This window comes from Ambystoma mexicanum, chromosome 5q (assembly GCF_040938575.1).
Source record: "Ambystoma mexicanum isolate Mex_15411 chromosome 5q, UKY_AmexF1_1, whole genome shotgun sequence".
Classification (NCBI taxonomy): domain Eukaryota; kingdom Metazoa; phylum Chordata; class Amphibia; order Caudata; family Ambystomatidae; genus Ambystoma; species Ambystoma mexicanum.
Window position 1 is genome coordinate 1,324,537,151 of NC_090933.1, and position 18,424 is coordinate 1,324,555,574.

Below are 18,424 nucleotides of genomic sequence, written 5' to 3' on the forward strand. Positions count from 1 at the left end.
TTACAATGCACGTCGTATGAAGCATAGAACACCCTGTGCAGACAAACAAACTACAGCAGTTACAGCATTTACCTTTTTGTGTCTGTGCTTCTTACAATGCACGTCGTATGAAGCATAGAACAACCTGTGCAGACAAACAAACTACAGCAGTTACAGCATTTACCTTTTTGTGTCTGTGCTTCTTACAATGCACGTCGTATGAAGCATAGAACAACCTGTGCAGACAAACAAACTACAGCAGTTACAGCATTTACCTTTTTGTGTCTGTGATTCTTACAATGCACGTCGTATGAAGCATAGAACACCCTGTGCAGACAAACAAACTACAGCATACTTGCCAACCCTACAGATTTAGGCAGCAGGCTACTGCTTTTTAAGCAGCCCTACCGCCTACAGATTTCAGTGACAGATCCTACTGCTTTTTATAGTGCCAAGTAATTTATGTTACTATAAGGCAGGCTCCAGGACAAAGCATGCAATACATTAGTCTGTCTGTACAGTGGGCTTGTAGGTGATTACTGTGATTGGGTTTAGACCAATCCAGTGACCTGACAGCTGCGTGACTCTGTCCTGCACTCTTGCCGGGACAACCCTTAGGTGAACCACCAGTGAAGGCAAGTGGCAGAGTGTAACACCATCACACAGCATCTGCCTATCAGACTGAGGGGGGTATCAGTTGCCATGTAGTGTTCACCTTGCAATAAATATGTACTGGCTGGGCTGCTGCTACAGAGCAGTGGCCAAAGTTGCCTACCAGCTCTGTGTGATTACCTTCTGTGAAGTTAGGTTATTGAATTTGGTGTTCTGTTACCATTCAGAATTATACATTTTTAACATTTGAACATCTTTCCATATTGTGCTGTTTGATGGGTTGTGTATTTTAGAATGCTTCAATGGTGCCAACAATGTATGTTATGTATTTTCCCGTGATGTCATTGTTTTGGGAATTATTAATTTTTGAAACTTCAAAAATCCTACATCTTTTTGGTCACAGAATGTTGGCAAGTATGCTACAGCAGTTACAGCATTTACCTTTTTGTGTCTGTGCTTCTTACATTTTGCAGAGTAGGAGGACAATAGTGTGTTTAGATCTAGAAATGGAAGACATTATTATGTTATTAATTAAATACTACAAACGCAAGACATCCAGGATGATATATAATCGAAACGTCCAAAGAGGAGCTTCCGTTCTCTACCTGTCTAGGAATGCACCCTCCATCACATACACAGAAGACATGATTAACTGGAGGTTTATGAAGAACAAGCAGAGACCACATAAATAACACTTGGCCAAAACAGAGGATCACTTTCTCACTAAAAGAGGAGTGAATAGTCGCCGGTCACTCACCTACAGTAAACGATTCCCCAATGATTCCTGAAAAAACATATTTCATGTTTAAAAACGTAGCATTTGAGATCCCAGGGAGTTAAAAAGGAGCCCATCCACCCAGGACAGTTACTAGTCCAGTTGGTGCCCAGGGTGATACACTACAATGCGCCACGCTTGGCATGCGCGCAATGCCCAAAGTACACCCCACAGTTAAGTAACTCCTACCCAATATCAATAAATCACTGCTATACAAATGAAACAGGTTTTATTACATTAAATTGCATGTCAAGCACTTTGCAAAACCGGAAAATGCTAGTCCGACCCTGTTGGCTGCTAAATGTGAGCTACAGAGGATGTATTCCCCAGGGATGGTGCAGATGGTGGTGAGCACTGTGTGCAAAAAAGTTATGATAGAAAGCAGGAGAGGCTGGGGCAGTAGCCTGGTCGGGCACTGGCGCCATTCAGGTCTCCCGAGGACTTCACAGGAGGGTGGGTACAGAAGCCCTCAGTACAGTTCCATATACAGCTGTAGAACCCTATGAAAGGACAATGCAATGCACGTTGTATAATAGGAAGCAGGAGAGGCCGAGGCAGTGGCCTGGCCGAGGCACCATTCAGGCTTCTGGGGACCTCATAGGTTGGTGGGGACAGACGCCCACAGCACAGTCCCATGTAGAGCTGTAGAACCCTATGAAAGGACAATGCAATGCACGTTGTATAATAGGAAGCAGGAGAGGCCGAGGCAGTGGCCTGGCCGAGGCACCATTCAGGCCTCCCTGGGACTGACGCCCACAGCACAGTCCCATGTAGAGCTGTAGAACCCTATGAAAGGACAATGCAATGCACGTCGTATGATAGGAAACAGGAGAGGGCGGAGCAGTGAGCTGGCCAGGCCCAGGCACCATTCAGGCTTCCGGGGACCTCATAGGTGGGTGGGTACAGACGCCCACGGCACAGTCCCATGTAGAGCTGTAGAACTCTATGAAAAGACAATGTAACGCACGCTGTATGATGAGAGGCGGAAGCAGTGACCTGGTCGGGCACTGGCCCCATTCAAGTCTCCCGAGGACCTCACAGGTGGGTGGGTACAGACCACGGTTTATAGTGATATTTTCGAATGGCATATTTTCGAATGCCATTTTGTCGACGCAATTTTGCCGAAATTTCTTTTCCGAATGTTTTTTTTTAATGTTATGTTTAAAATGGGGGGTTCCTCCCCCCCAAACCCTTGTTTTTTTTTTCTAACACTTGTTTTTACTTACCAAACAAAAAAAACTAAATAAAAACAATACATTCGAAAAAAAAATCTGCAAAATGTTTTTGACATAATGGTGTTTCTAAAATATGTATGACTGGATACCGACGCCCACAGCACAGTCCCTTGTATGATATGATATGGCATTTATAACGTGCCTATACACAAGTGTTTCAAGGTGCGTTGAGGCAAGGGAGGGGAAACAGAGGGAAGACGATCCTACTAGGCCAGGTGTCCTTCAGATCGCGCAAGTGCATGTGAAGGGGGAAAGTGCGGAGGGTACAGGCAGTACATGGGATAATAGAATAAATAACATTAAGTAAAAGTAAGGCCAGCAGGTGGCAAGTGCAGGGGTAAGTGCAGGCATCAGGTGTCAAGTGCTGGTAGTGGGACTGTAGGGATACAGAAAACAGCCCCTAAGTGCGGGGGTTGCCAGGAAGGCAGTGCAGGTGTGCGACTGGCGGAGGAGGAGACCTGGGCCCGAGATCAGAGGGTGGCCAGGTAACCAGTGCAGTTTCAGCTAGGAAGTCAACAGGTTAAAGCTGTAGAGCCCTATGAAAGGACAATGCAAGGCATGCTGGATGTTGTTTCTACGCAACGAGACGTGGCTTCTTACCTGCTTTTGTCCGCGCCCTGAGATCAACAGGGTAAGTACGGTAATGACCAGTTCTTCTCGTTAGGGCGACAACAGAAACCCAGAGCCGGCAATTTCCATCTAACTAAGATGAGCAGGAGAGGCCAGGGCAGTAGCCGGGCAGAGGCACCATTCAGGCCTCCATGGGACCTCACAGGTGGGCAGGGACAGACGCCCACAGCACAGTCGCATGTAGAGCTGTAGAACCCTATGAAAGGACAATGCAACGCACGCTGGATCTTGGTTCTATGCAATGAGACGTGGCTTCTCACATGCTTTTGTCCGCGCCCTGAGATCAACAGGGTAAGTACGGTAATGACCAGTTCTTCTCGTTAGGGCGACTCCAGAAACCCAGTGGCGGCGATTTCCATCTAACTAGATGATGTTCACCAAAATAAGCACCAATCAGCCAACCATTCCCACTAGATCTCGTCCCACTTCCCCATCTCCTGCACAAACAGAAGCAGGAACCTACACTGTTCATCCACCACCCCTCTCCCATCTTTTACAACTCAACAGATCAGGTAACCCCCGTACAACCACCCCAATGCCACTCATCCTTAGGGGTGTCACGATATGGATTTTTGGACGATATGATAACCTTCTTGCCCAGTAACGGTATACCATGGTTATCGCGGTATAGCACACATATTAAAGTAACTTTAAATAATACTTTGACACAGTGTTTTACTTTTCTTAAGAGACTTACACCATAAACAAGAAGTCTTTTTTGTATATAAATGTGTCTTACTAGAAGTGACAGAAGTGGGCACTTTGTCTTTTAGGACTGTTAATTTGGAACACCAAACTCCCTTCTCCATTTACTGAGAACACTTTGGCCGCATTGAGTGCATAGCGAACACTGACTACATATCACCAGGGAAAAGAAGCCCTGTGCCCATGCTGGACAAATGTCTGGGCGAGAGTATAGGTAGGCCGGAACTTCATCCCTTTCTATTGAAGTAGACCCTCCCCCGACCCAAGTCTTTGGGTGCACCGTTAATATTTAAAAGAAAGCTTATAGCATTGTTGAAGTGGTCATTTAGGGTTTCAGCTCCACAACTAGGCTGCTTTTCTTTGTTCGGAAACGCAGAGGCAGGTAACTTCCCTTGATAATCTACACACCACAAAATAAGGCACAGGGTGAGGCTGTGTCACTTCAAATGTATATTTGGTGGCAAAATATAAATCGCTCCAAAAGGTGATCAATAATTACAGACCATTTTTACCCTGCTTTCAGCTAGTGGGTGTGGTGGGGCAGTGATACATTTTGGGATTATTATTCAAATTCATTGATAAAACCAGGGACTTCACCCATTGTAGTATGCATTAGAAAACACATTCTACATTATAATCTGTTACAATCTAAAATGTAATTTATATAATCTATAATAATTTACATACCACTCATACCGCATGAGCTAGTTCCTTCTCATTCTTTACAATGGGCCTCATTACGACCCAGGCGGAGGACCATGGTGCTATTAGCACCATGGTCCATGCCGGTGTCCGCCATGGCGGAATGGGGAATTACCACCCCATTACGAGGTTGGTGGGGCGGTAATTCCCCATGCCGCCATGGCCCTTCCCCATTCCCATTTTTGCCTCATAGGGCTCAATGGGAATGGGGAAGGCGCTAATTACGGTACAGCAGATTGTGGTACCGTTATTAGCACCAAAGTCCCTTTGCGGGTCCCTACTTTAACGGCTGGAAAAACCAGCCGTTAAGGTCGGGTCTCGCAAAGGGACCTCGTAATCAGGCGTTAAGGGTTTAACAGCGCCGACATCTTTTACAGCGCCATTAAACCCTTAACGCCAGGGTCGTAATGAGGCCCAATGTATTGATTTTGTGATCAGGTATGAAAAGGTACAAACTGCACCATCTGAAACTGTGTGTACCCAAAAAACATATTCAGGCTAATTTTTCCAGATGTAGGGAATGGGGCTCCCCAAATAACATTTTGAAATTGGCAATCATATATCTTCAACCAGATCCCAAAGCAAAACAGCTGGTAAATGGATAGTTCCTGGTAATCACTCGATCATCTCATAAGTGGGGCCAGAGAAAGTGTGAATGCGCACAAACATTTTAAATCTTTGGTGCATGCTCCGTCACCCCTCAGCCCCTGTGAAAACTGTGACATACTCTATTTACTAAAATGGTTCTAGAGGGACCTTGTGCAATCGCATACTTCTTTTTTGTGATGATCTGCATGCCATTTAAGTAGACTGTAGGCTTAACAGCACTTCAGATATTTCTGAGAAATGCAGACGTTTGCCATTTAAAAAGGAACACAACATAGCTCATGATCGCTTATAAAGAAGCCTTTTTCAGTACGATGTTATTTATTTGCTATTTATAATGCGCCAATACAGCAAATGGTGTTCCATTGGACGTTTCTGATAGGTGTAAACTGATGGCATGCAGGTCTGAGCCACCCCCAGTCCCCCCCACATACCGTCATGCACATCAATCCCACTCCAATGTAGACAAGAATGCTAGTTGGGCGACAGACGCAAAGAACTATTGTTAGGTTTGTCACCTATATGACCATTCTTTTAACCTATATGCAGCACTTTACTCTGCAATGTTCAGGTTCCAAACCTTGGCAACAGTACCTTGACTCACTGTACGGCATTTGCCCATACAAGCAGCCTGCCACCGGACCACCACTCGACAGACCCTCCAGGATATCGCGGCACAAAAATGCAAATTCTGCGGCAGACAATTGCATTTATTGTTGCATTTTCAATTGCCTGGTGGTGATTATTGAGGGGGTTTCACTGCCTCTACTTCTCAGGGTTGTTGGTGTTGGTTGTACTCACAGCAAGGTCTTGGCCGGGAGCAGTGGTGGTGTTGATCCTGTGGCTGGCGCTGCCACCGACGTCCAGGGTAGTGGTGTGGCTGGGGCGTGTGACGCTGTTTAGACCCATAGGTGATGGTGTTGGCTTCACTACCAGCAATGCATCCAGTGGTGGTGTTGGTTGTGGGGCTGGTGCTGCCTCTGTAGAACAAGATGGTAGCGTTGGAGCTAGCACAGAGCGCATGGGTGGAAGTGTTGGTGGGAGTGATGTCTGCTGAGAGAATGATTGGTGAGTGTGGTGCTTCCTCTTAAGGTGATGTTGGTTAGGCCAGTGCTACTGCTGAGGGCATGGTTTGTGGCAGTGGCACCGTCATGGAGGGCATGATTGGGGGTGGTGCAGCAGGTAAGGCCCTGGGTGATGATGTTGGTTGCACTGGGCCCTGGGTGGTGGGGGATTTGTTGCCAGTGGTGCTGGTGCGGCCACTGCAGTCCTGAGTGCTGGTGTTGATGGGTCCAGTTCTGACAGTGAGAGCCAGTGTAAAGTGCTAGAGTGAGGGTGTGTGTGATGGTGGCAGACAACAGCTCTCCCAGCCAGGCGCGCACAGTGAGCATGTTGCTCCCCTTGCCGTCTCTGCAGTTGTACGTTTCCCATGAGAGACTAGCTGCGAGAATGCAACAAAATTCACACTGTATCTTCTGTCTCACTTCACTGATCCAGATACAGCCCTGAGCAGGGTCCAGGGCAAAAGCCATCCGTCTCTATAAACCTGTCCCCACACCCAACAGACCCTGGCCATAAAGAACGTAATCCCCATACCCCTTAAGACAGAGTCAACAGCAATAAGTGACCCTTGAGTCCGTTTGATCGTTCACGCCTTAATGAGGACAGAGCCAACGTGCTTTTTTGCATGTGAAATCATGTAAACTCAATAATGGGGCAATGTGTATACGAGTGAACAATATAGCATATATGTGTGACCAGAAGTTCTTATGTTAAGCTTAATAATGAAAGTGTGATGTATATTAACATATGGTACAAAAATGCTCATAGAAATAGATTGCAACAGAACAATGCATAACCAGTATAATACTGTACACGCCAGCGCTAAGCTACCTCAATTTCATAAGTTCCAATGTAAATATATGTACGATATCGTGTAAACGTAATACAGCAGCTAATCACTCTCGCCAAGTTACATCTGCTGAGGCTGCATGCACAGACCCAGAGCCATGAACTGCGTTTAATGAAAGATGAACGCTGATTAAAACACACGTTTTTAATTTCTTGAGGAGTTCTTTGTTACGATGAGAATATTTAGCCAGATAGAAAACAAAGGGCCTTATTACGAGTTTGGAGATAGCCATGGATAATAGCTCCATGGCTGCCTCCAAACCGGTCTCCATTACCGGGTTCCTGCAATGAGGAATAACCGGGCCATTCCGACATAGGAGGACCCGGTAATTCCTCCTTGCAGGAACCATTCCCATTCCCATTTGAGCCCGCCTAGGGCTCAATGGGAATGGGGAGGGAGGTAACAACGGACACATTACAAGTGTCCCGTTGTTACCTCCCTCTTCCCCTCGCGGGACCCGGAAAAGACGTCTGTTTTTACCAGACGTCTGATCCGGGTCCCGCAAAGGGAACCTCGTAATCGGCCCTGACAGAATGATATGTGCCTCTTGTGACCCATTTGTTTCAGTCATAGATTTAGAGCCCTCTTTGTTGTTTATCAGATGGACATCCCAGACCATACCATGACCCCAAGAGCTCTGCCCTGTAGTCAGTATATTCTGAAATTGTCTGAACAGGTTAAGCGCTGTATTCAATGGAAGAATCTTAACCTAGGCCCAATAGTAAATTAACCTGCATTTGAACCACGCTTATATAAGTGTTTAAATCACAGGTCTTTGAGCTCACAGGACAAGCTGATTATGGTAGTGCATGAATGGGAATGTGTGGCCCCCAGGGCAAATGTTAAATGGTTATTTAATATGCAACACCGCAACAACTCGCCACTCCACATGCCAATCCGATGAGCCCAGCTGACCAATTGACCTAGGATACTTCATCATCTCACCACGTGCCCTCAAGCCAACCAAATGCCGCCGACCCTATGGCACCTATAGGTGCCTGCTCTTAGCAACCAATCCCAACTGTTCATGTGCCCCGTAGGCCTTCCCTCAGCTTGATGACGATTTTGTTGAATAAAATTGAATTGTAACATGTTTTCTGCAGAGCGCTCTCGGCGTAAGCAGAGCAGATTCTGCTTGCCCTATTTTAGATAAAGCCTTTGATACCACCAGCACTTGGTCTTGGTCTCATTGCCACTTGGGATGAGTTTTTACTGACTCCATTGGGAGAATTAACTATATTTTTGGGGCCCTCTCACTTACACTAGTACAATTGCCATGCCAAATGACATACCTAATTATTGTAATGCTCTTGCGCCAGTTGCCAGTACTTCCTGCGAGCCCACTGCTAGTACAATTGCCATGCCAAATGCTTACCTAATGATTGTAATGCCCCTGCACCAGTTCTCAGTACTGCCTGGGAGCCCACTGCTAGTAAAATGCCATGCCAAATGCCATACCTAATGATTGCAATGCTTTTGCACCAGTTCTCAGTACTGCCTACAAGCCCACTGCTAGTACAACTACCATGCCAAATGCCATACCTAATGATTGCAAAGCTCCTCCGCCAGTTTGCAGTACTGCCTGTGACCCCACTGCTAGCACAATTGACATGCCAAATGCCATACCTAATGATTGCAAAGCTCCTGTTCCTAATGATTGCAAGGCTCCTGCACCAGTTCTCAGTGCTGCCTCTGAGCCCACTGCTAGTACAATTGCCATGCCAAATGCCGTACCTAATGATTGCAATGCTCCTGCAACAGTTCTCAGTACTGCCCGTGACCCCACTGCTAGCACAATTGACATGCCAAATGCCATACCTAATGATTGCAAAGCTCCTGTTCCTAATGATTGCAAGGCTCCTGCACCAGTTCTCAGTACTGCCTGTGACCCCACTGCTAGCACAATTGCCATGCCAAATGCATGCCTAATGATTGTAATGCTCCTGTGCCTAATGATTGCAATGCTCCTGCACCAGTTCTCAGTACTGCCTGCGAGCCCACTACTAGTACAATTGCCATGCCAAATGCCATACCTAATGATTGCAAGGCTCCTGCACCAGTTCTCAGCACTGCCTCTGAACCCACTGCTAGCACAACTGCCATGCAAAATGCCTTACCTAATGATTGTAATGCTCTCGGTACTGTCTATGAGCCCACTGCTGGTACAATTGCCATGCCAAATGCCATACCTAATGATTGTAATGCTCCTGTGCCTAATGATTGCAAGGCTCCTGCACCAGTTCTCAGTACTACCTCCGAACCCATTGCTAGTACAACTGCCATGCCAAATGCTGTACCTAATGATTGGAATGCTTGTGTGCCTGATGATTGCAAGGCTCCTGCACCAGTTCTCAGTACTGCCTCCAAGCCCACTGTTAGTACAATTGTGTTGCATCTTATGTTATCTGGTGTGTAATTCTACTGTTGTAGAATTCCACGCTAGCTCCTGTTTGTTGTTTACCTCTGGTGGGGGTTCTATGTTGTAAGGGGATCGGTTGAGTCAAGATACTACTGAGGATGGTTGTACCATGGTTGCCTCTGTGCTACCTGCGGTGTCTGAACAAGTATGGAGTGTGGAGTGTGGAGTGTGCGCGTGACCCTGTGTTAGCTGTAATCAGGGCAGCACTCAAGAGTGGCCTCATGAGTGCAGAATTGTCCAAACGGTATGGTCATGTTTGGCAAGAGTTGTCTGAGGGTCCTTGGGGTGTGGCCAGGGGTCTCAGATTGGGTCCCCCTGATTCCCTTAAAAGAAAACTGGTAGAGTTGGCCCATGAGGGCCATTTAGGCAGGTCTATGACCAAGAGGAGGCTAAGGGAGGACTATTGGTGGCCCAGGATGGATATGGATGTGGAGCAGGTGGTGAAGGATTGTGCAGCTTGTTCGGCCAGTGACAAGAGCAAAGCTCCCTCTCCTCAGCCGGTTTACCCGGTAGAGGTGCCCCGCGAGGTGTGTTCCAAGGTGGCCCTTGATGTAATGGGGCCCATTGATTCTTTGGGGGGGAGGTTTGAGATTCATTGTGGTCATGGTGGATTATACTTCTAGATGGGTTGAGGCCACTGCCTTGTCTACTGTGATGGCCGAGAAGATAGTGGAATTCCTTTCGGCAGTGTTTGATAGGGAAGGAGTACCGGCTGGTTTAGTGACCGATAATGGGTCTCAGTTTGTGTCAGAACACATGCAGAGATTTTTGGGTGATCTAGGTATATGCCATCATAAGGTTGTGTTGTATAATCCTCAAGCCAACGGTCTTGTGGAGCGCATGAACCGGTTTGTGAAGGGAGCCATTCAATTGGCTCTCGCCAATGGTCTCCCGTGGGGCAGCGTGGTGTCTGAGTCGCTCAAAGCTTACAGGCTGACTCCTTCTCTTGCCACGGGTTGTTCCCCATTTGAATTGATGCAGGGAAGGAAACCTGGCACCAAGTTGAGAGTTCCCGCACTTGGTGGTGGTGTCCAGTCTCGAATTGACATGCAGGGAGTTTTAGATCGTGTGCGAGTTAGACAGGAACGTTTCTTGCAAGAGCAGCTTGCCCGGAGGAAGCCCTTACCCATGAAGACAGGTGATTTGGTACAGATTAGGAATCCTAGGTTCGTGCCAAAGGGGCACAGCAAATTTATGCGACCAAGAGTGGTCGTCAAGTGCGGTCGTGGTTATGTGAAGCTCGACGACGGGTCCAGGTGGAGTCTCAGGCGTGTTGGAGTGGTGGATAAGGTCAGGGTGTCCCAGGGTGGCGGTGAGTCCATGGAGCCCAGTGATAGTGAGTCTGTGGGGCCTGTGGGCAGTGGAGGTGATGGTGAGTATGTGGGGCCCGTGGGCAGTGAAACCGATGCTGGGGCAGTGTTTGGGTGTCCGTTGGGACGTCCTTCTGCTGGTGGAACCAGTGATTCATGTGTTGATTGGCAGCCTGCGAGCAGAGGGGTGTCTTCGGAGGGCCAGGATAGTGAGATTGGTTCTGTTTCTGGTTCTGTTGCTGTTTCCAGTCCGGTTTCCATTCCGGTTCTTGATACCACCGGTTGTGCAGTGGCGGAATGTGATAAGGGGTTGTCCTTTGTGGTTGCGGATCCTGTCAAGGGTAATGCTCGTTCTGTTAGGGTGAGGAAGATTCCCTCCAAGTACCAGGATTATGTGTTGGGAGCTGCAGTGCAATAGCGCCTCTGGTGCAAGTTATTTTCCTTAAGTTCTATATTTTTTCTCTGAACCTTTTCTTCTTCTTTTCCTTTGGGGGTGTGGTGTGAGTGTGTATGTCAGGGTGGGTGGGTGTCTCTGTGTGCGGGTGTGCTTGTGGATGGGTGCTATTTCTTATTGCTGAGTAAGGGGGGAGAAGTGTTGCATCTTATGTTATCTGGTGTGGAATTCTGCTGTTGTAGAATTCCACGCTAGCTCCTGTTGGGGGGGTTCTATGTTCTAAGGGGATCAGTTGAGGCTTGTGGTGCGGATGGTAGGACCATCCTCTGTGCTGCTGGGCTCAGGCTTGGTTACCAATAAAGATACGCTACCTACCTCCAGTGTGTGGCTCCTTCCTACAAATTGCCATGCCAAATGCCATTAGGTATGCCAAATGCCATACCTAATGATTCTAATGCTCATGTGCTTAATGATTGCAAGGCTCCTGCACCAGTTGTCAATACTGCTCTGATTGCTTACCGGTAATCTCCATTACTCCTAGTCATACTCTTCCTCGTCACAGTACTTACTTCATGGAGGCCCCTGCCTCCGACACAGGACCTTCTTCTATTTCTTTAAATTCCTATAACTCCTCCCACACATCCACGTCACTCAGTTTCATATTACCAAGCCAGAGCATGGGACCTTCCCCGCAGGGAGGGTGAGGAGGGTCGTCTGTACTGTGACGATGAAGAGTATGACTAGGAGTAATGAAGATTATCGGTAAGTAATAAGAGCATTACCTCCACGTCCACTCTTCCTCGTCCCAGTACTTACTTCATGAGGTATACCAAAGCAGCAACGGGGAAAAGGTCCCAATGAGAAACAGAGCTAAAAACAGTGCAGCAAACACACCCACAATAACTCTTAATTCACATCCCCACAGATAAAACTCCAACCACGAAGGAACCAACCCCCCCGAGTGGGAGAAACTCAACCCATAGCAGTTGATGGAAATCCCTAGACCAGCCAAGGCGGCAGCCATACAAATCTCTTGCAGAGAAAAACCCTCCTTGCATCGGCCAGGAAGCCACCAAACCCCTGGCGGACCGCCCCTGATCGTGCGCAGGCACAGGCAGGCCAAAAGCCATATAGGCACTGGGATCACAACCCGGAACCATCGGAAAATGGAAACCACAGATGAGTTTTGCCCAGCCCCAGCCGGACCACAAGCAATCAGAAGACTATCAGATTGGTGGGAAAAAGCAAACCTAGCCAAATACTCCAACACGTCCCGCCGGACATAATGTTAAGCCAAGCCACCTCCTCATGCATTCTCGGATCATGAAAGAAGTCAGGGAGAACCAGATCCTGAGAGGTATGAAAACTGAGATACAATTTAAGGGAGGAACTTCGGACCACACCTCAGCAGCACCGAGTCTGGCAGCACCCTCAGGAAAGGAGGGTGACATAAGAGAGCCCCCATCTCCCCAATCCTACGGGCAGAAGCGAAGGCAATAAGAAAAGCAGATTTCAGTGTAAGATGTTTGATATCAATCTCGGAAAAGGGCTCAAAAGGAGGCCCTCAAAGGAACCGTAATACAAGAGGGAGATCACAAGGGGGAAGCCCTTTATCAGAACACCTTCAGAGTGGAGGGTCTAAGAGCATCCATTATGTACTCAACTACAGGATCTGAGAACCCCTGAGATATCAACCTAGACTGAGCAATAGCCACACTGCCCATTGCATCCAGTGGAATTCCAACTGCAGATCCCCTTGAAGGGGACACGGCCACCTCGGAATCAGCCAAGGTTCCTAGGACCGAAGCTCCAACAGAGAGGGGAGCCAACTCCGGCGGGACCAGAACTGAGCTAACAACAACACAGTCACCCTGGACACTCTGATGTGCCAAACCAACCGGGGCAGAAGGGGAATAGGCGGAAAGGCATAAAGGAAAACCCCAAGGCCACTGTACAGAGAGGGCGTCCATTCCCCAACCCCCCCGGCCTGAAACCGAGAGCAGAAGAAGCGAACTTCTGCCGAGGCCGGGGATGCAAACAGGTCTAGAACCGGGGACCCTAATCTGACACAGGTCACTGCAAAGACCTGGGCCAACAGGACCAGTTCTGCCGAGGAGTGAAAACCGGCATCTGAGAAGATCCGCTTGAACATTGTCCACCCTTCTGATAAGTGAGGCCACCAGAGACACCAGATGAGATTTCTCCCAGGTGCCTATCAGCGCTGCCAGAGCATTCAAGGAACAGCCAGAACCCCTTTCGCAGTTGACATATGCCAAGGCCGTCGTATTGTCCGATCGGATCAAAACCGCTGACCGTCCAGCAACTCCTTGTAGTACACCAGAGCTTGGACAATGGCACAACTCTTGCCAATTGGATGATCGCCGGCTCTCCCCAGATCTCACAACCCTTGAGCTGAGAGGACCCCCAATGTAGACCCTTTCTGCTGGCGTCGGTAGTAAGAGAGGCCACAGGAGGATGGACCATGCACACCTCAGCCTGTAGACCTGAGACCCCCCGCCACCACAGCAGGGAGACTCGCAGCACTGGGGACACCGAAAACACAACTACGAAAGCCGAGACGTCGGAAACCAGTGGGAGAGAGTATAAGACACCAGGGGACATAACCGAAGACGGGCTCAAGGAACCGAAAAAAACGCAAGACGCCACGTGCCCCGTAACTTCAGCAACAGGCGAGCGGAGAAACACTGCCTTCTGAGAACCCAGCCCAGACCAGCCAGCAAGTGCCCCCCCTGCACAACATCCAGAGTACACTCTCCCCAGACTTCCGGACAAGCAGTGCAGGGTCTTGAGACCCATTAGCAGTTGACACATCCTAGAAGGCATAGGGACCAGGAACACCCGCAAGTAGAAAACTTGACCCTGAACAGGGAGAGGAACGGGCAAGACGGTAACCCACAACAATCCTTCCTAGAGAACGGATCCCATGGCCAACTACTTGGACCGTGAGCTGGGTACCAAGGTCCTAACCATGCAAACCCGGACAGGAGGAGACAGGAACTGCAACCGATACCCCCCTCCGGAAGGAGCCCATTACCCAGGAAGCCGAACCCCACCGGTCCCATACACCTCAGAGAAGATAGAGACGAGGAGCCAGGGAAAAGCGCCAGTCACTGCACTTGCACCAGAGGAAAATCACAGGACGTTGAAGCATGCCTGTGCCACAATATAACAGCATGCTTGTCAGCCCACAAAAAGATCTGACTTATCAAAAGGAAGATGCAGGACAGCCCAGAAGTCTAGCAGACCAGGGCCCCCCCAGCCGACAGAGGAGCCACCAGGCTGGCGTCAAAAGGGCAGAGTACTGTCACAAAGCAGGGCAAAGCAATCCATCCCGGATAGCAGACATCTAAGGCAACCCCCCACCTAGGGTATTCCTACACTGGAAAAACCCACTGAAGTGACATCCCCCTCCACCGGCACCAGGGGCTCTGAGAACCCCTCTAAGCACAGACATGTGCCACCATGTGCCATATCACTTTCCACAAGTCTGGGAGGAGGCGTGAAAGCAACACGTCAGCACCGGAGGACCTAGGCCCTAAAAGAAAAGACACTGGGAACCCTCTGAATGGCCATTACTTCCATGATGCATTTTCTATAATTCCATGCCGGACAAGGGAAAAGAAAATCATCTCCTTTGACCTTCCCTCATGCAGTTCAGAGGAAGAGGACAGGACAAGGAGTCTGCGTCCATAGCTAGCACAGACCCAAACACACCACTAACTCGCCACATTACTGAGAGGAGGCTTGAGCCCTGTATCCAGTAGCTGGTAGCCCCAAGCTCTAAATCGTTCCAATGCGTCGGTCTAGGAAGGATGAAATGCAGAGTCAGCACCGCAGAGACTCGAACCCAAAGTGTAGACTATGCCAGGCCGGTACCCTTCAGGCCGCTTGCAGACGCGTCCAAATCTGCGCCGTTTTCACAGACTGCACGCAAAGAATGCAGCCAACATCCGGTGCATCCTGGGCTGCGTGTGTCTGAGGAGCGGGTAGTATGTGACATGCCTGTGACAGAACAGAGCCCCAGCACTTTCAAAGACTCTCTGCCACTGTCACCCCACGACAAGAAGCAGAGAGGCCTCACAACAAAAAGGGAAGACTAGGCCATACTGCCAAGTGCTTGCCATTATTTCCAATAAAGATGTGTATACAGAGCACGAGTAAACGGCATGTTGAAGGAGTCAAGATGGCCATACCAGCAGGAGAGGGGAAAAATATCAAGCACAGTCCTCCCCTCGCCTTACCTTCCCCCAGAGAATGCAGCTAACATCCGGTGCATCCTGTGCTGTGTGTGTCTGAGGAGCGGGTGGTATGTGACATGCCTGTGACAGAACAGAGCCCCCGCACTTTCAAAGACTCTCTGCCACTGTCACCCCACGACAAGAAGCAGAGAGGCCACACAACAAAAGGGAAGGCTAGCCCATACTGCCAAGTGCTTGCCATCATTTCCAACAAAGATGTGTACACAAAGCACGAGGAAACGGCATGTTGAAGGAGTCAAGATGGCCATACCAGCAAGAGAGGGGAAAAATATCAAGCAGAGTCCTCCCCTCTCCTTACCTTCCCCCAGAGAATGCAGCTAACATCCGGTGCATCCTGTGCCGTGTGTGTCTGAGGAGCGGGTGGTATGTGACATGCCTGCGACAGAACAGAGCCCCCGCACTTTCAAAGACTCTCTGCCACTGCCACTGTTACCCCACCACAAGAAGCAGAGAGGCCACACAACAAAAGGGAAGGCTAGCCCATACTGCCAAGTGCTTGCCATCATTTCCAATAAAGATGTGTAGACAGAGCACGAGGAAAAGGCCTGTCGAATCAAGATGGCCAAAACAGGAGGAGAGGGGAAAAACATCAAGCCCAGTCCTCCCCTCTCCTTACCTTCCCCCGGGCCATGCAGGACCCGGGACACAATGCTCACGCTGTGGTCTGGAGCCCAGCAAAGAACCGAGCGAGGCAATCCCGCTCAACTGTGACCCCAACCCCCGAAGGTGGCCCAGGAGCAGCGCCGCACCTGAGGGCGCCGAGGGCCCTGCCACACAGCCCCCCCAGGGGGCCAGCAATCGGTGCTCCCCAGTGCCCCGCACCGGGAATAAAAAGTCCAACCTGCCGGAGGCAGGAAAAATTAAACTGAGTGACGTGGATGTGTGGGAGGAGTTATATGAATTTAAGGAAATAGAAGAAGGTCCTGTGTCGGAGGCAGGGGCCTCATGAAGTAAGTACTGGGACGAGGAAGAGTGGACGTGGAGGTAATGCCTGTGAGCCCAATGCTAGAAGAAATGCCATGCCAAATGCCGAGCGTGGTGTAGGATCATTTGCCATGTCCTCCGGTCTAAAGGACCCAAGCTACAGTCCGGGATAAAAAACCTCTCACCTCTCTCATGTCATCACGAGGTGCAAAGGCGGGAAAAACTCCAGAGCCGAAGAAGAGGCCTTGAGGCAAACAAGATGGCCCTAGGTCTTCAATCTGATAGCCCTCAAATACAGGGCGGGTAAGAGTTCATACTGCGCATGTGCAGAGAATGAATCAGTCTGTCTGCCTTTCCTTTCCTTTAAATTAGAGTAGGCATGGATGGACCCACGCAGGCGCTTCCCCATCCAATTGGATGATGTGCACCTATCCACCATTCAGCATTCGACCCACGTAAAACTCACAATTCCTCCCACCGCCCTGTCTGCCTCACAAAATCCAACAACACACTACTTCTCCTTCTGCCACTCACCCCATCACCTCCCAACAAAGCCTTCCCACTCAACTCAGCCACACCCTGCGCAGTCAATCGAACCCTCATCAATTCTCTATCAGTCTGTCTGCAGGGAGCCTGTGAAGTAACTGTAGAAGCACAGTGCGCATGTGTACAGAAGCTTTCTTTCTTTCTTTCTTTAAATTAGAGTAGGCGTGGACGGACCCACGCAGGCGCTTCCCCATCCAATTGGATGATGTGCACCTATCCACCATTCAGCATTCGACCCACGTAAAACTCACAATTCCTTCCACCGCCCTGTCTGTCTCACAAAATCCAACAACACACTACTCCTCCTTCTGCCACTCACCCCATCACCTCCCATCAAAGCCTTCCCACTCAACTCAGCCACACCCTGCGCAGTCAATCGAACCCTCATCAATTCTCTCTCTACAGCATGTCTCTCACACCTAAACAGAAAATGTTCCACAGTCTCAGGCACCCCACACACCGCACAATCCCTCGATTCTCGCTTCCCCACTCTAAACAGGTATTCATTCAGTCCCACATGCCCTATTCTCAATCGATTCAGCATCACCTCCTCCCCCCTCCTCCATTCTAGACTTCCCGAATTCACCTTTACTGACACTTTCTCACGAATACCAAACATCCACCTACCTATCACCCCACTCACCCACTTCTCCTGCCACTCATCCATGACCCGCCTCACCATCACTGCCTTCGTCTCATCCACACTCAAAGGTAATCTTACATCGACCGCTTCCCTTCTCATACCCTCACCCGCCGCTAGATCTACTAACTCATTTCCCAGAATGCCGCTATGACTGGGGACCCACGCCAACTCCAGATCCATCCCTCCACGCACACACCGATCAATCTTTCTCCTGATATCCAAAATCACATCCTTCCTATCACCATCCCCTGACATAATCGCCTGTAACCCACTCAATGAATCTGAAAATACCACTACTTTCTCAAACCTCAGCTCGCATACCCTTTCAATCGCCATTGCAATCGCCACCAACTCAGCCGTACAAATTGACACATCATCCGTCAGACGCCCCACTTTATACTCCCCCGTGCTTTCTAAATAATACGCCATTCCCACTCTTCCAGATACCGGATCCTTTGAACCATCCGTGAACACCCTGCACCCTTCTTTCTCTGCCACATATGCCTGACCCAAATCTTTGATCTCACCTCGCAATCCCCGCTTCTTTGACACCACACTCGTCAACTTCAAGCACACCTTAGGAGACCTCATCATCCACATCGGACACCTCACTAGATCCATATCTGTCACAACCATCAACTCGCCCACACCCCACTGCACCCCCTTCTCCCACATGTGAAACCCCAAAGTGCCCCCTTTCTTCCTCCACCGATCCCCATAATAGTCAAACCTCCAATTATACCGCAAACATT

At 49.3% G+C, this 18,424-nt stretch overlaps 1 protein-coding gene and 1 long non-coding RNA gene across 2 annotated transcripts in view; one reads left to right on the plus strand and one right to left on the minus strand.

Moving 5' to 3' along the window:
• The window catches only part of LOC138498512 (zinc finger protein 615-like), a 1,154,252-nt gene that overhangs the window by 989,061 nt on the left and 146,767 nt on the right, over nt 1-18,424 (plus strand). The gene's annotated exons all lie outside the window — the stretch shown is intronic.
• LOC138498523 (uncharacterized) lies at nt 1,025-16,797 on the minus strand. Its single transcript, XR_011278728.1, has 3 exons — nt 16,669-16,797; nt 1,349-1,375; nt 1,025-1,091 (listed from the first exon to the last, which is right to left on the minus strand). It is a non-coding gene; the product is annotated as an uncharacterized lncRNA (long non-coding RNA).